Genomic DNA, 16,849 nt, shown 5'->3' on the forward strand with positions numbered 1-16,849 from the left:
TCAATAAAAAATTAAAAAAAAAAAAAAAAAAGAAAACCAGAAGATGGGAAAACCATGCAGAATTGATTTGACGAGGAAAGCCTTGGTCTCTAATACATGCAGTGACTAGAACAGTATTTGGTCAAAGAACCACATAAGCTCTGTACCCTGGAGGAAATGTATGCAGGCAAGGACTAGTAAAATAAAAAATAATAATAATTAAAAAAAAAAAAAGAAAGAAAGGCTGGACGCGGTGGCTCATGCCTGTAATCCCAGCACTTTGGGAGGCTGAGGTGGGTGGATCACCTGAGGTCAGGAGTTCGAGACCAGCCTGGCCACTATGGTGAAACCCCGTCTCTACTAAAAATACAAAAATTACCCGGGTGTGGTGGCGCATGCCTGTAATCCCAGCTACTGGGGAGTCTGAGGCAGGAGACTCGCTTGAACCTGGGAGGCAGAGGTTGCAGTGAGCCGAGTTCACCCCATTGCGCTCCAGCCTGGGTGTCACAGTGAGACTCTGTCTCAAAAAAATAATAAATAAATAATTAAATCCACTTGCAGTGGTCAAAAATAAATGTTAAATAAATGGGTGAGAAATCTTGTGGAGAAATAGACTCCTGGCACTATAAAAATGATGCTTCCTGGAGAATAATTTGGCTAGACTTTGCAAGAATGACAAAAATGATTATAAGAATCAGTTGTCTCACTTTGGGGAATACATTCTGGGAAAATAATGTAAGAGAAAAAATATTTGCATACAGACATTTGAGGCTGCTCTGTATATTACAGGCAAGAACTGGAAACTGTTCAGCTGCAGGGTGACAGCTAACTAGATTGTGGTTTATTAGGGGAATGAGCCTTTCTTTGTGTATGACAACTATGAAAACTATTGAGAAGAAATAGTTATGTGATACAGTCATAATCCTCAAAAACGGAGAATCAGGAATTATGATCAAATAGTGATAGTAACGAGGAAAACATCTGTCTAAATAATTACTGAGTAGAAATAGGTTCGGAATTTGTAAATAGTCATTAATTTGGGAGATTGGGGTTTTTTTTGTTTTTTGTTTGTTTTTCATTATTGTGTGCTATTATTCATACGTGTACATTTCTACTTCAGTTTTTATTATCCATTACATAACATACATGCTTGATTATTTGCTTCAAGGAAATACACCTTTATAAGTAACACTCAATAACTACTGGGTTTGAGAATGAAGGTGTCAGAATGAATGAGATTGTCCTATGAGAGAAGAGGCAGGAGCCAGGGAGGAGGATCCCACCCGGCCGGGGCTCAGCCAGGAGGCAGGGCCATTGGGGCAGGGTGGCAGTCCAAGGAACCGCTCTGGGAAGGTTTGCAAAGGTCGGGGTCCCCCCTGCCAGGTGATCAAATTATCGTGGAGTGTCTGGAAGGCGGGGGAAGTTTTGTTGAGTTCACCAAATAACTCAGACCAACTGGAAACCAAGTGGAGTTTCTACAGGACCAACTAGAATAGGGATCAGCTACATGGGGGCGGGGGGAGGGGGGCAGGGAATGGTGTCTGTCTTCATTGCAGCTCTGTCTGCAGAGCCAGCACTGTGATACCTCATAGTAGGTGCTCAGTGAATGTCTGTGAAGTGAATTACTATCTAGACAGGGATGAGACTGGTATGACTCTCCAAAGCTTTCCCACCTCCAAAACCTCGGCTTGTGGGGAATCTCCAGTAGGGGGCACTGTGGACACGGTTCAGCACCTGCCTCCCAAGGCTGGGCTCCGCGTCAAAAAAAAAAAAAAAAAAAAAAAAAAATGAGACTGAGCCAGGTGCAGTGGTCACTCCTGTTATCTCAGCACTTTGCGTGGCCAAGGCGGGAGGATGTCTTGAGGCCAGGAGTTCAAGACTAGGCTGGGCAACATAGCAAGACCCCATCTCTACAAAAAAATTTTTAAATTAGCCAGAGGTGGTGGCATGCACCCGTAGTCCCAGCTGCTCGGGAGGCTGAGGCAGAAGATTGCTCGAGCCCAGGAGTTCAAGGCTGCAGTGAGCTCTGATTGTGCCACTGCACTCCAGCCTGAGTGACAGAGCAAAACCTGGTTTCCTAAGGGGGGGATAAAAGAGGGAGAGATGAGATCGGGGTGTCCCGCTTCTGTGCATGTGGAGGGGGTAACTGGGAACCGTGTACTGTAGGGGATCGCACACCTTGGGGTGGAAACAGCAGCTCTCCGGAGTTGCATAGGAGCCATGGGCAGTGGTCCTGGCTGGTGAAATGATTCTAGCCATGTGGCCCACCCAGGGGGCAAAACAATAGAGACCTTCAGAAATGAAACATCACCTGGCTGCAAGAAGATAGTCCCACAGGCGCCCTAGAGATGGGGACGCCAAGTGGCTTCTCGGGAAGCTGTAAGAATCCACAGGGCATTGTAAGATGGAGGGAAATATTAAGTTTTCTTCGTAAAGAGGTGAGGGGGTCTAGAGCAGCAAAGGACACTGGAAAAATGAGAAACATGGATGGGAAGTGTTGCATTGAGCATAATTTGGAGGTAAAATCTCCAACACCGTAACTGAGTGGCCTGGGGACCTGATAGAAAGCCCTGCTCAGGACTAAGGCAGAGTTCCCAGTTATATCGCAGATACAAAGAGACCAGGAACACGCTTGTAATCACAGCACTTAGGGAGGCTGAGGTGGGTGGATGACCTGAGGTCAGGAGTTCGAGACCAGCCTAGCCAACATGGTGAAACCCCCATCTCTACTAAAAATACAAAAATTAGCCAGGCGTGGTGGCACATGCCTGTAATCCCAGCTACTCAGGAGGCTGAGGTGGGAGAATCGCTTGAGCCCGGGAGGCAGGGGTTGCAGTGAGCTGAGATCGTACCACTGCACTCCAGCCTGGGCAACAGAGTGAGACCCTGTCTCAAAAAGAAAAAAAAAAAAAAAGAGAGAAATCAGGAAATCATGAAAGATACAGCAAAATGTTTTACCCCAGCCCACTGCACCACACCGGGGATTGTGACAATTAACTTGATAAATTGTTCCTTTTCCTGTTCGGAACTGACTAGGTTGTGCGTGGATGGACCAGTGAAAAGAAAATCCTGTTTGGATAGGGAAGAGGGAAGTAGAAAACCTTTCGTATTCTTGGTGTCAAGAAATGGGAAGAGAATGAGGGAGCAGAGACCTGGGTTGAGTGCTGGCTCTGCACTAAACAGCTGTGTGATCTTGGTCTAGTGCCTTAACCTCTCTGAGCCTCAGTTTGTACATCAGTAACATTGGGATAATGACATCCACATGCCCACTTCACAGAGCTGCTGTGAGGACTGGATGAGAAATGTAGAGAAGTATTTCGGACACCATAAAGCTCAAATACAAGGTGTTGGTTAGGAAAAGTTTCAACTGACTTGTACCCACCTGATACCCCTCCATCAGCATAAGCGTGTATGAGGATGTTAGGTACATGTGTTGTGAGTGAAAGCTCTGGAACACCCGAGTAGAGCTTTCTGCAAATCAGCTTCTCCTTCAGAGGAGACCATTTTGTTTTGCTTTCCAGCAGTTACTTGAAGAAGCCTTATCTGAAGTCACAACAGTGACTTCAGGAATAGAAGGGACCAATGGCCAGCTTGCTGAAATGTAATGCCATTCTTAAAAGCCAGCTAAGAATCAGACCATATTAGTTAAGGACCCATAATGGTAGACATTTAGAAAAAGTGAAAAATGGCAAGAGTTGCCCAATCTTTTGAGAGTTTAGAGAAAATATCATTTGGAAAGGGAGTAGCTCTCCTTCTATTTTAGCCTTATTATTACGGTATCTATAAAGCAATGCCATATTCTAAATCTGCAGAAATAAAATTCTAAGGGGCGAAAGTCCAAGGCAGAAGTCAAAAGTTTTGCAAGGAAACTGATGAGGTTGCTGACCTGAGCTGGGCCGGGTTGAACAGGCGAGTGCCAAGATCAAGGTCTCTGATTGTCTCTCCTTGAAAGGTAAGCAGAGAACTAGGGCTATCCCATAAATTAAGTGGGAGATTGGAAAGGGGTGCGGACTTCTGTACTGGGGAGAAGGTCTTGGATGAACTGGGGCAGAGAACTGCCAGAGAGAGTACCTAGGAATACGTTGTTAGCAGGAGAAAGACCAAGTTCAGATGCAGACTTGGGAAAGTAGGTAACTTGACCAAAGGTAGCAAAATTAGACTACCCAACTGGATTGTGAATGCAGTTTATGAAATGGATCAGGACAGGAGCAAAAATAGATTTTCTAGAAACTGCAGACTCCTGTGATTGGAGCAGTATACAAAGTACAGCAACATCAGACTAGATCTCACCTGAGGTGCTGGGTGAGAAATCTTAGAGACCAGATGGAAGAGGGCCTGTGTATAAAGACATTAGGAAGGAGGTTTGGGAAGGTTTGGGAGGGCAGCCTCACTTGTCTCCAGAGAAAGTTAGAACTGGTTGACTTAGCAACGAAGGGACACTGGGTCAAAGACGAGGAATCAGGACATCGGTGCCTAGTGACTGAGCGCCAGCCCAGCCCATTTCTCTACATTGCCATGGGCTAAACCCAGTGTGCTGTAAACTCTTCAGTTCCTTTGGTTATGGATTTTGTATCTTTTCTGTGTTTCTTAATAAAGTTCTTTTGAAAAATGGGAACCTTTCTCAGATGGGAATTTTGTATCTTTCCTCTGTTTCTTAATAAAGTTCTTTTGAAAAATTGGAACCTTTTCTCAGAAGGGTTTATGGATACGGGGAACCTTTTTTTTTTTTTGAGACGGAGTTTCGCTCTTGTCGTCCAGGCTGGAGTGCAGTGGCACGATCTTGGCTCACTACAACCTCCACCTTCCAGGTTCAAGCAATTCTCCTGCCTCAGCCTCTTGAGTAGCTGGGATTATAGGCACAAGCCAACACGCCCGGCTAATTTTTGTACTTTTGGTAGAGACGGGGTTTCACCATGTTGACCAGGCTGGTCTAGAACTCCTGACCTCAAGTGATCCACCCGCCTCAGCCTCCCAAAGTGCTGGGATTACAGGCGTGAGCCACTGCGCCCGGCTGGATACAGGGAACCTTTAACAACCAGGCCCAGATAGTGAAGGAAATCAGGTCATCAAAGCCACCCAATGGTAGGTAGCTCCCAGGGTGGCCACACAGATTCCTTGGGGACATTGCAGAAGCATGCACCTTCTGGGTGGGAACCAGTAGGTGATCTGGCCCATGCTGGCCCGTGCAGGGCTCCACCTGGGCACACGCAGGTATGATATGCAGGAAGTACATGAGGGACCCAGGTCATGGTGGCTGTGCCCACCACGTGGGGCTTTGTTTTGGGGTTTGTGGAAGCCAAACAAGCACCTGTGGATACCTTCCCTTTTCTATTTTTTCTATTTATTTTTTTGAGACGGAGTCTCTCTCTGTCATCCAGGCTGGAGTGCAGTGGCGTAATCTCGGTTCACTGCAACCTCCACCTCCCGAGTTCAAGTGATTCTCCTGCCTCAGCCTCCCGAGTAGCTGAGATTACAGGCACCCACCAACATCCCCTGCCTCAGCCTCCCGAGTAGCTGAGATTACAGGCACCCACCACCATCCCCTGCTAATTTTTGTATTTTTAGTAGAGACAAGATTTCACCATATTAGCCAGGCTGGTCTCCAGCTCCTGACCTTGTGATCTGCCTGCCTTGTCCTCCCAAAGTGCTGGGATTACAGGCGTGAGCCACCGTACCTTGCCCCCTTTTTTTATTTTTTATTTTGTTTTTTGAGACAGGGTCTCACTTTGTCGCCCAGGCTGGAGGGCAGTGGTGCGATCTCGGCTCACTGCAGCCTCAACCTCCAGGGCTCAAATGATTCTCCTGTCTCAGTCCCTCAAGTAGCTGAGATTACAGGCACTCACGACCATACCTGGCTAATTTTTGTAGAGATGGCATTTTGCCATGTTGGTCAGGCTGCTCTCAAACTCCTGGGCTCAAGCGATCTGTCCGCCTCGGCCTCCCAAAGCACTGGGATTACAGGCGTGAGCCGCCGCATCCAGCTGCATCTGTGGGTACTTTCCAGCCTGTGGCATTTGGGGTCCTCCCTGCAGGGGCGGGGGTTCTAGGAACATCTACCTACTGGCCAAACCCACTCCCCTAACCTGGTATCCAAGAGCCCCCAAAAAAGCTTCCTTTCTCTCCCCTCCAAGTTTTCCCAAAGAGGAAGAGGAATGATCTCAGCCTCTGGCCTCCCCATCAAATACAGGAGAACCGATAGCAGTGGCTGAGATCTTGCCTTCGCCTGCTCCCCATCCATTGACTCCCAGAAGCCTTCACATTCTGTTACATATGAGAAAACCAACCGAGGCTTGGCGAGGCTTGCTCAGAATAAGTCGATTTCAATTTAGACTGAGAACTGTCTGACTCCAAAGCTGCCCTTCCTAGCACCCAATGCCCAGTTCTCTGCCTTCTCAAGCAGCTCAAATCCTGGCGGAGTCACTTGAGCCTATCTGTATCTCTGTTTCCTCATTTATAAGATGAGTGAGTGGATGAAATAAGATCTGAGATGCTAAGCTGGGTACAGTGGCTCACGCCTGTAATCCCGGCACTTTGGGAGGCCAAGGTGGGCAGATCACCTGAGATTGGGAGTTGAAGACCAGCCTGACCAACATGGTGAAACCCCGTCTCTACTAAAAATACAAAATTAGCCAGGTGTGGTGTCGCATGCCTGTAATCTCAGCTACTTGGGAGGCTGAGGCAGGAGAATTGCTTGAACCCGGGAGGCAGAGGTTGCAGTGAGCCAAGATGGCACCTTTGCACTCCAGCCTGGGAAGCAACAGTGAAACTCCGTCTCAAAAAAAAAAAAAAAAAAAAGATCTGAGATGCTGCCCCGTGCTAATAAACCAGGCCCTGGTCCCTATTAGGAGAGGTCTGGAATTTTGACCTAAGGGGGATGCTCAGAGACACACCATGCACCCTGCTGGCATCCTGTTCAAGGCCCCCAAGACGGAGATGGAGAGACACAATGACAAGCGGGGAGGGAATGCTTTGAATGGCTTGGCGGGGGAGAGGGCCCTCGGCTGCCGGTGACAGCCTGAATAAGAATTCTGCAATTCATCCTCTGATGACTCAGCCAGTTGGACCGGCGCCTCTGCCAACCCTGGGGAGCATGAGTCAGCAGCTGAGGGGGCCGATGGCAGGAGAGATCGCTGTGGTCCATGTGAGCGGTGACTGTAGGGAGAACGGCCTGTTCCCAGCTCCTAACCCCAAGGCGGAGCATCTGCCTCTGCGGTCGGACACACACGGGCCTCAGGTTCTTAGCCACGTGGCCAAGCCTCCTCCCTCAGACCCGATCTCTCCTCCTTTGCACTAGTGCAGTCACAGCCCCAGAAATGCAGGGGTCACGTCTGCTCCCCACAGCCTTGGTGAGCATCCGTATCTGCAACAAGAGACTCTGCTCCTCCCTCCTCTTCACTCTTTCCGTGGGGGTTAGATTGGCCTCCCAAGGACAGCAACGAAGCCCATGCTGGAGAAGAGGAGAAGGAGGGACGTGGCGCAGGCTGGGTACATGGCTGGGCAGATGGCCACGGCGTCCTTCCCTGCTCCTGGGGGTTGGGGAATGGGTTTCTCGGGGGTTGATATTTTTGCTCAGGGGCCAACTCAGAAAACCTTTCTTCACACTTGGAAACAGCCGTATCTATGTTGCCTCCCGTGATCGTAGGTTAGGGATGGTCCATCCACTTATTCACTTATTAGAAGAAAACAGCCAAAGCAAGCCAAGGTGCAGCAGACCCCCGAGTCCAGAGAGCGGCTGGCGGCACAAGGCCGCAGAGTGAGGCACACACGCAGACCTCACCCCCTCCAGCAATGCCTGCCTGCCATGCCTGGCAGCTCTGATCATCATCTAACTTTTTTTTTTTTTTTTTGAGACAGAGTCTCTGTCACCCAGGCTGGAATGCAGTGGTGCAATCTCAGCTCACTGCAACCTCTATCTCCCAGGTCCAAGTGATTCTCCTGCCTCAGCCTCCCGAGCAGCTGGAATTACAGGCACCCGCCACCATGCCCAGCTATTTCTTCTATTTTTAGTAGAGACGGGGTTTCACTATGTTGGCCAGGCTGGTCTGGAACTCCTGACCTTTAGTGATCCGCCTGCCTCAGCCTCCCAGAGTACTGGGATCACAGGCATGAGCCACCGCACCCGGCTTCACTGCCTAACTTAGATTGTTCACATGCAGCTCCTTCCCTGCCTACAAAACCCTTCAGGAGGACAAGGGCTTCTAATTCATAGTGGGCACTCCATAATCAGGTATTTTGGAGATATCTATTGGTTGAAATAACGAATGAGTGAATGTATGCTAAAGCCTAGTCACTTTCGTTCAGATCGCATATACACTCCAGGGCAGGTGGCAACTCTATTGAGGGGGTGAGACCCTTCTGCAAAAGAGATTTATTAATTATTCCTTTCCTTGGAAGGGAGGCATGAGTAAGAATGAAGTTATTTAAGCTCAGTGGCTCATGCCTGTCATCCCAGAGCTTTGGGAGGCGAAGGAAGGAGGATTGCTTGAACCCAGGAGCTCGAGACCAACCTGAGCACTATAGCGAGACACCGTCTCTACAAAAAGTTTAAAAATTGGCTGGGTGTGGTTGTGTGCACTTATAATCCCAGCTACTTGGGAGGCTGAGAGCAGGAGGATCGCTTGATCCTGGTAGGTGGAGGTTGCAGTAAACTGAGATTGTACCACTGTACTCCAGCCTGGGTGACAGAGCGAGACCCTGTCTCAAAACAAAACAAACAGAAAGATAATAACCCCTCCCTGCTGGGCTTTTTATTTTTCCATACCTCTCTAACCTTCTAACATACTCTACCCTTTCATTATGTATTCTGCTTATTGTTACCGATTTTCAACTCCTGTAGAATGCAAGCCCCATGAGGACGGGGGACTTTGTTTTGTTCACTGATAGGTCCGGAATAGTGCCTGGGCTATAGTACATGCAGAATGAGTGAATGAGTGAATGTATGCAGGAATGAGAGTGGGATGCAGTGTACATTTCCTCCCAGCCAGGCTCCTTTCTGCCTGCCATGCATACCACATGGATTCTCTTTTGGTCCTCTCAGGAATTCTATGTGGGGGGGTATCACTCCCATCCCCATTTTATTTTTTTAATTTTTTTATTTTTGAGATGGAGTTTTGCTCTTTCGCCCAGGCTGGAGTGCAGTGGTGCGATCTCTGCTCACTGCAACCTCTGCCCCCGCAGGTTCAAGCGATTGTCCTGCCTCAGCCCTCCGAGTAGCTGGGATTACAGGCATGTGCCACCACACCCGGCTAATTTTTGTATTTTTAGTACAGACGGGATTTCACCATGTTGGTCAGGCTGCTCTCAAACTCCTGATCAGCCTCAAGTGATCCACCCGCCTCAGCTTCCCAAAGTGCTGGGATTACAGGCGTGAGCCACCACTCCTGACCATCCTCGTTTTAAAGATGAGGAAGGTAGCCGGGTGTGGTGGCTCATGCCTATAATCCCAGCACTTTGGGAGCCGTAGCCTGTGTATCGCTTGAGCCCAGGAGTTTGAGACCAGCCTGGGGAACATGGTGAAATCCCATCTCTACAAAAAATACAAAAAATTAGCCAGGTGTTGTGGTGTGTACCTGTAGTCTCAGCTACTTGGGAGGCCGAATTGGGAGGATCATCTGAGTCCGGGAGGTTGAGGCTGCGGTGAGCCATGATTACACCACTGCACTCCATCCTGGGCTACAGAGCTAGACCCTGTCTCAAAAACAAACAACCAAAGAAATAGGCAGCGTGCGGTGGTTCATGCCTGTAAACCCAGCACTTTAGGAGGCCAAGGCGGGAGGATCACAAGGTCAGGAGTTCGAGACCAGCCTGGCCAATATGGTGAAACCCCATCTCTACTAAAAATACAAAAAAAAATTAGCTGGACTTGGTGGCAGACGCTTGTAATCCCAACTACTCGGGAGGCTGAGGCAGGAGAATTGCTTGAACCCGGGAGGTGGAGATTGCAGTGAACTGAGATCACGCCACTGCACTCCAGCCTGGTGACAGAGCAGGACTCTGTCTCGAAAACAAACAAACAAAAAAACCATGAGGAAGGTGAGGCTAGAGAGATTATGCAACAAGGTCACCAGTAGTTAGGCAGAGGTGAAAGTCCACATGGCCACTCCTGGGCCAACTTCACCACACCCTGGGGGTCTGCACAAGAGACCTTCCGGGAATGCCACACCCCACTTAATCTGCCCAGGGTATTTCTCTATCTCCCTGCCCACCAATTTCATATGTGATCCCATTCCATCCCACAAAATATATCTGTGCCCTGAGGTACAGTTTCCCCTCAGCTAAGATTTTTTCCTGGTGGGAAAACAGGGAGTTCATGGAGACATAGAGGCAGCCTAGGACTGGGCAGGTGAGGTGTAAGGAGAGTGGGTCTGGGTTCAAGCTGGCCCGAGGCTCCCAGGCCTGGCACCCCCTGCCTTCCACCTGCAGAACGGGTCTTCAGAGGGAGGTATGTCTTGGAGCAGAGGGGTTTTGGGGTGGGCAGAGCTGTCCCTACAAGTTCAGCTCCAGGCAGCAGGAAATCCACAGAAATGTGAACAGGGGTTGGGTGCGGTGGCTCACGCCTATAATCCCAGCACTTTGGGAGGGCCAGGCAGGCAGATCATTTGAGGTCAGGAGTTGAAGACCACCCTGGTCAACATGGTAAAACGTCATCTCTACTAAAAATACAAAAATCAGGCTGGGAGCAGTGGCTAATGCCTGTAATTCCAGCACTTTAGGAGGCCATGGCGGGTGGATCACTTGAGGTCAGGACCAGCCTGGCCAACATGGTGAAACCCCATTTCTACTAAAAACAGAAAAATTAGCCGGGCCTGGTGGCACACGCCTGTAATCCCCGATACTCGGGGGGCTGAGGCTCAAGAATCGCTTGAACCGGGAGGTGAAGTTTGCAGCAAACTGAGATCGCGCCATTGCACTCTAGCCTGGGCGGCAGAGTGAGACTCTATCTCAAGAAAAAACAAAAAACAGAAAAACAAAAACAAACAAACAAAAAATTGGCCAGATTAAGTGGGGTGTGGCTTCCCCGGAAGCCTTCATGCGCAGGCTTTGCCAGGGCTGACAAAGTTGTCCCAGGCTGGCCACGTGGGCTTTGATCTCTCCCCAACTATTTGCTCCCGTGTGATCCCTGGAGAGAGGAATGGAGACACTTGAATATCAGCAACAGGGGGCAGGATGCAGATCCTCCCTGCTCAGGAAGACACGCGTGGGTGTCTCCACCCACGGGAGAGCCTGTTGCAGACGCTGGAGAGAGCTCCTGGTGCCTCCTGTGGGGGCTCCTGCACTAGGCCAGGGAAGGGCCTCCTCTTTGGTGTTTTTTTTTTTTTACGTTTATGTTTATGTTTATTTTTCGAGATAGGGTCTTGCTCTGTTGCCCAGGCTGGAGTGCAGCGGTGCGATCTCAGCTCACTGCAACCTCTGCCTCCCGGGTTCAAGCAATTATCCTGCCTCAGCCTCCAGAGTAGCTGGGACTACAGGCCCCTGCCACCATGCCCGGCTAAGCTTTGTATTTTTAGTAGATTTTAGATTTTACCATGTTGCCCAGGCTGGTCTCAAACTCCTGACCTCAGGTGATCCGCCCACCTCAGTCTCCCAAAGTGTTGGGATTACAGGCTTGAGCCACCACACCCAGCCTCCTTGGTGTTTAGATGGGGAAGGGGGTGTATCTCTGTGATCTGTCAGGGTGTTCCCAGGCAGGGCACTAGGCCAGCTCCTGCCTCATCAAAGGATCAAGACTGGAATTTCCCTCCATTTCCTATCATTTTAGTCCTCATCTGAGGACCACAGCTGCCAAGTCTGTCTCTCACGAGCACATGCTGGGCATAGGTGAGGGGCAGAGCCCTACATAAGCACCCCTATGCCCTGTCCAACCTCCCTCCAGAAGCCCCTGTCCTCAGACAGAAGGTGCATCCTCTCCACTTTGGGTCCTTCTCCCCTTCCAAGAAAGGGGTTCAGGGCAAGGAGAGCTTAACGCAGCTCCACCACTCACTAACTGGGTGACGTCTGCAGAGGTTACTTAGCCTCTCTGAACCTCTGTTCTTCGTCTGTAAAATGATCACAGTAAGATATGCCATGGGATTCCTGGAATAAATGAGATTAATAACATAAACAAACCAGGTGCAGTGACTTGTGCCTGTAATTCCAGCTACTCAGGAGGTCGAGGCAGGAGGATCACTTGAGCCCAGGAGTTCAAGACCAGCCTGGGCAACATAGTGAGACCCTGTCTCTACAAAATACTTTTTTCTTTTTTGAGACAGGATCTCGCTCTGTCAGCCAGGCTGGAGTGCAGTGGTGCAATCTAGGGTCACTGCAACCTCTGCCTCCTGGGTTCAAGCCATTCTCCTGCCTCAGCCTCCTGAGTAGCTGAGATTACAGGTGCCCGCCACCATATCCAGCTAATTTTTGTATTTTTAGTAGAGACGGGGTTTCACCATGTTGGCCAGATTGGTCTCAAACTTCTGACTTTAAGTGATCCACCCTCCTCGGCCTCTCAAAGTGCTGGGATTACAGGCATGAGCCACTGTGCCTGGCCCATCTCTACAAAATATTTAAAAATTAACAAGGCATGGTGGTGCGTGCCTATAATCCCAGCTACTCAGGAGGCTGAGGTGAGAGGACCGTTTGAGTCTGGAAGTTTGAGGCTATAGTGAGCTATGATGGCATCCCTGCACTCCAGCCTGGATGACAGAGCAAGACTGTCTCTTAATAAAACAATAGGCCAGGCGTGGTGGCTTATGCCCATAATCCCAGCACTTTGGGAGGCCAAGGTGGGCGGATCTCCTGAGGTCAGGAGTTCGAGACCAGCCTGGCCAACATGGTGAAACCCTATCTCTACTAAAAATACAAAAATTAGCCTGGCGTGGTGGTGCTCACCTGTAATCCCAGCTATTCAGGAGGTTGAGACAGGAGAATCACTTGAACCTGAGAGGTGGAGGTTGCAGTGAGCCGAGCTTGCGCCACTGCACTCCAGCCTGGGTGACAGAGCAAGTCTCTGTCTCAAATAATAAATAAGTAAATAAATAAATAAATAAATAAATAAATAAATATAACAAGGCCAGGGCGGGGTGTTGGATGATCCTAATCACTGCTGTTGTCTAGCAATGACAATCAGAGACATCCTCACCACTTGGAGACACATCTGTCCCATGGCCTGGACAGTGACATTTTCGGGACAGGACACCAACTCTTCTGAACAATTGGAGACCCCGTGCCAAGCATGATCTCTCTGGAATCCCCCCTTTCTGAAGCCTGCAGAACACCCTCCTAACGCCCGCAGAACGCCCTCCTCGAACTGGCATTTTCCTTCAGACGGACAGTGATGCTGTTGCTTCTCTAAGTTGCAATCACAATTGCGTCAGCTCCTCTGAGGTTCCTCCCAGGTCTCCTTAATTGGATTTGGAACATTTGCAGACAGACAGTCGCCTAAGGTAATTTCTAGAAGGCTAATATCCTCTCCTAAACTGAGTTTCTTCCTAATTAAGTTCTCAGAAGGAAATGTTCACTTTGGAGTACTTCACTGTTGGGCCCAAGCACTGCCCATTGTGCAGTATTCAGTTTATCTGTTGTTGGCTTTTTTTGTTTTTGTTTGTTTGTTTGTTTTAAGACAGGGTCTTGCTCTGTCGCCCAGGCTGAAGTGCAGTGGTGCGATCTCAGCTTACTGCAGCCTCCGCCTCCCAGGTTCAAGCAATTCTCCCACCTCAGCCTCCTAAGTAGCTGGGATTACAGGTACCTGCCACCATGCCCGGCTAATTTTTGTATTTGTAGTAGAGACGGGGTTTCACCATGTTGGCCAGGCTGGTCTCAAACTCCTGACCTCAGGTGATCCACACACCTCGGCCTCCCAAAGTGCTGGGATTACAGATGTGAGTCACCGAGCCCGGCCCGTTTTTGTTTTTTCAGAGATAGGGTCTCACTCTGTCGCCCAGCCTGGAGTGCAGTGGTGTGATCATAGCTCACTGCAGCCTCCAACTCTTAGGCTCAAGCAATCCTCCCACCTCAGCCTTCCAAGTAGCTGGGACCACAGGTGTGCGCCACCATGCCCAGCTAATTATTTTATTTTTTGTAGAGGAGGGATCTCATTGTGTTACCCAGGCTGGTCTTGAACTCCTGGGCTCAATTGATTCTCCCGTCTCAGCCTCCCAAAGTGCTGGGATTACAAGCATGAGCCACTGCACTTGGCCCATATCATGCAGTATTAAGGGGCATAGGAGGAAAGTGTAGACCCAAACAGTTCCTAACCCCTAAATTCTTACCATCCAGTAGGGAAAGCAAAATGAATACATGGCAGTATTTTTAGTAGAGACAGGGTTTCACCATGTTGGCCAGGCTGGTCTCAAACCCCTGACAATGGAAAGCAAGCCAGTGCTGAACTCTGTGTGTGATGCTGTGGGTCCTATTGCAAGAATTTTCAGGTTCAAAGGACAGACAGCAGAGGGTGGTTTGGGGGGAAAGGTGGAAGCCCTAGAAGGCTCTGTGGACCACAGATCTGCAAAGGAGGGGCAACATTCCAGAGAGGAGTGTGTGTGGCCGGAGACTGGCCACAAAAGACCCCCAGAAGTTGAAGTGGGGGCAGCGAGTGGACCTGCCTAATTGCAAGAGATGGGTGGCAAAAACAAAAATCAGATCTTGTGATGGGAGGAGAGGAACAGATGTGGCAAATCTAGATGTGCCCCCAACCCCGTGTTTACAGATAACTTCCCAGTTTCCCCTTTCACCCACACAGCTTCTGCTCATCTTCTGCAGAACAGGCACGGCGGGGTGGGGGCCGGGCGCAGTGGCTGACACCTATAATCCTAGCACTCTGGGAGGCCGAGGCAGGTGGATCACTTGAGGTCAGGAATTCGAGACCAGCCTGGCCAACTTGGTGAAACCTGTCTCTACTAAAAATACAAAAATTAGCCAGGCGTGGTGGCGCATGCCTGTAGTCCCAGCTACTTGGGAGGCTGAGGCAGGAGAATCGCTTGAACCCGGGAGGCGGAGATTGCAGTGAGCAGAAATCCCATCGCTGCACTCCAGCCTGGGCGACAGGGCAAGACTCTGTCTCAAAAAAAAAAAAAAAAAAAAAGAGGCACTGGGTTTGTTGGGAAACGTGGGGAGCCCTGGGGAGGCCCTGCAATTACCACAGCCCTGGCAGACGCCCATTACAAAAGCACAAACACACACACACACACGCACGCACGCACGCACGCTCATTCATCCAGCCAGCTGAACTAACGGTCTACTGGCCAGGAAAGCCCTGTTGGAGAGAGAGGGTGGGGAATCCCGCCCAGGCCAAGGGGGACAGCCCTGCTGCCTTCCACCTGCTGCAGAGCTGCTGACCGGCTCTGATTCAACCCGGAAAACCAGCCCGGTGTTTTGGACACAACATGACCTTTTACCTGTGGGCCTCTCGGGATTCTCAGAAACAGCAACAGGTGGGGGGTTGGGGGGTTCCCGAGCCTGGGGCTTTCCTTCTGGGCTCAGCCCCCGCCTCCGCCCCCACTTCCCTGATGAGCTGCTACCAAAGATAGACAAGAGCAAATGGAGTTTGGCATGTCATTTCCTGAAAGGATGGGGACTTGAAGACAAGGTCCCCTGGGCCCAGTTCCCGGAGTTTAGGTTCAAGAACGAGATGCTTGATCCACCCAAAGCAGAACGGCTTCTGCTAGCTCTAAATCGGTGGCTCAGAAAGAGAAGGGGGCTCCCAAACCTCCTAGATCCTAAAGCTCCTCTGTTGGTCTCTCTAATTTCCCTGGTGTCCCCTGTCCAGGAGCAAGGCCGTGGACACACAACAACTGCCTCTGCTTCCTGAGATGCTGATCCTTGGACCAAGCTGGCCAGTCCAGGGCTGAAGGGCTCAGGAGGAGGGAGAGGTCTCTGCCTGCAGGGCCCCAAGCATCTGCTGTCCCTGGCACGACCCGGGTTGTCTGGGTCTGGGGCCAGTCTCCTAGGGGAATGAGCTGGCAGGCTGGGTTGCAACCCAGGGAGTGTGCCTGGAGGGAGACAGCCGTCGTGGTTCAGGCTGTGAATAACGGGAGCTTCATCTCTGCCCCAGAGCTTCAGGGAAGGGAGCACCTGGCACAGAAGTGACTAAGAGAGCAGGTCTGGGCGGGTAGCTGACGTGCAGCAAACAAGGGAATAGGAGGTTCCCCCAGGTTCCCACACACGGAGCAAATCCCACGGCCTGCCCTTTGGGGTCCTCCATGTCCAGACCCTCCAACCTGGTTTCTGCACACAACTGCTTCTCCAGGCTGAGAAGTCCTCCCGACCAGCCCCCAACCATACCCCTCTGCTCTATGCCAAGGTCACTGGACCCTTCCTTGTCTGCTCCAGGCCTCACACATCCCCTCTCTAGGGGCCTAATCTGATCTCATGTGTCACTCAAGAGCCTCTTGGTGTAAATCTCCTTAGAACATTTTTTTTTGAAACAGGGTCTCACGACCAGGCACAGTGGCTCACGCTTGTAATCCCAACACTTTGGGAGGCCAAGGTGGGTGGATCACAAGGTCAGGAGTTCGAGACTAGCCTGGACAGCTTAGTGAAACCCCGTCTCTACTAAAAATACAAAATTAACTGGGCATGGCGGCAGGTGCCTGTAATCCCAGCTACTCAGGAGGCTGAGGCAGGAAAATCACTTGAACCCGGGAGGTGGAGGCTACAGTGAGCCGAGATGATGCCACTGCACTCCAGCCTGGGCTACAGAGTGAGAGTCTGTCTCTTTAAAAAAAGTTGTGAAGGAAGGGGCCAATGAAGGAACTCATAGGGAGCAGTGGGACACACGGTGAGGGGCTTGAAGTATCCTGGGTTGGGGATAGGGGACAGGCATGCAAGGGTCACGTCGGGGGAACAGCTGAGATACGGAGAAACAGGATGAAGTCTGGTTAAGAGCTGGGGCTGCTGG

This window comes from Pan paniscus, chromosome 6, assembly GCF_029289425.2.
Source record: "Pan paniscus chromosome 6, NHGRI_mPanPan1-v2.0_pri, whole genome shotgun sequence".
Classification (NCBI taxonomy): Eukaryota; Metazoa; Chordata; class Mammalia; order Primates; family Hominidae; genus Pan; species Pan paniscus.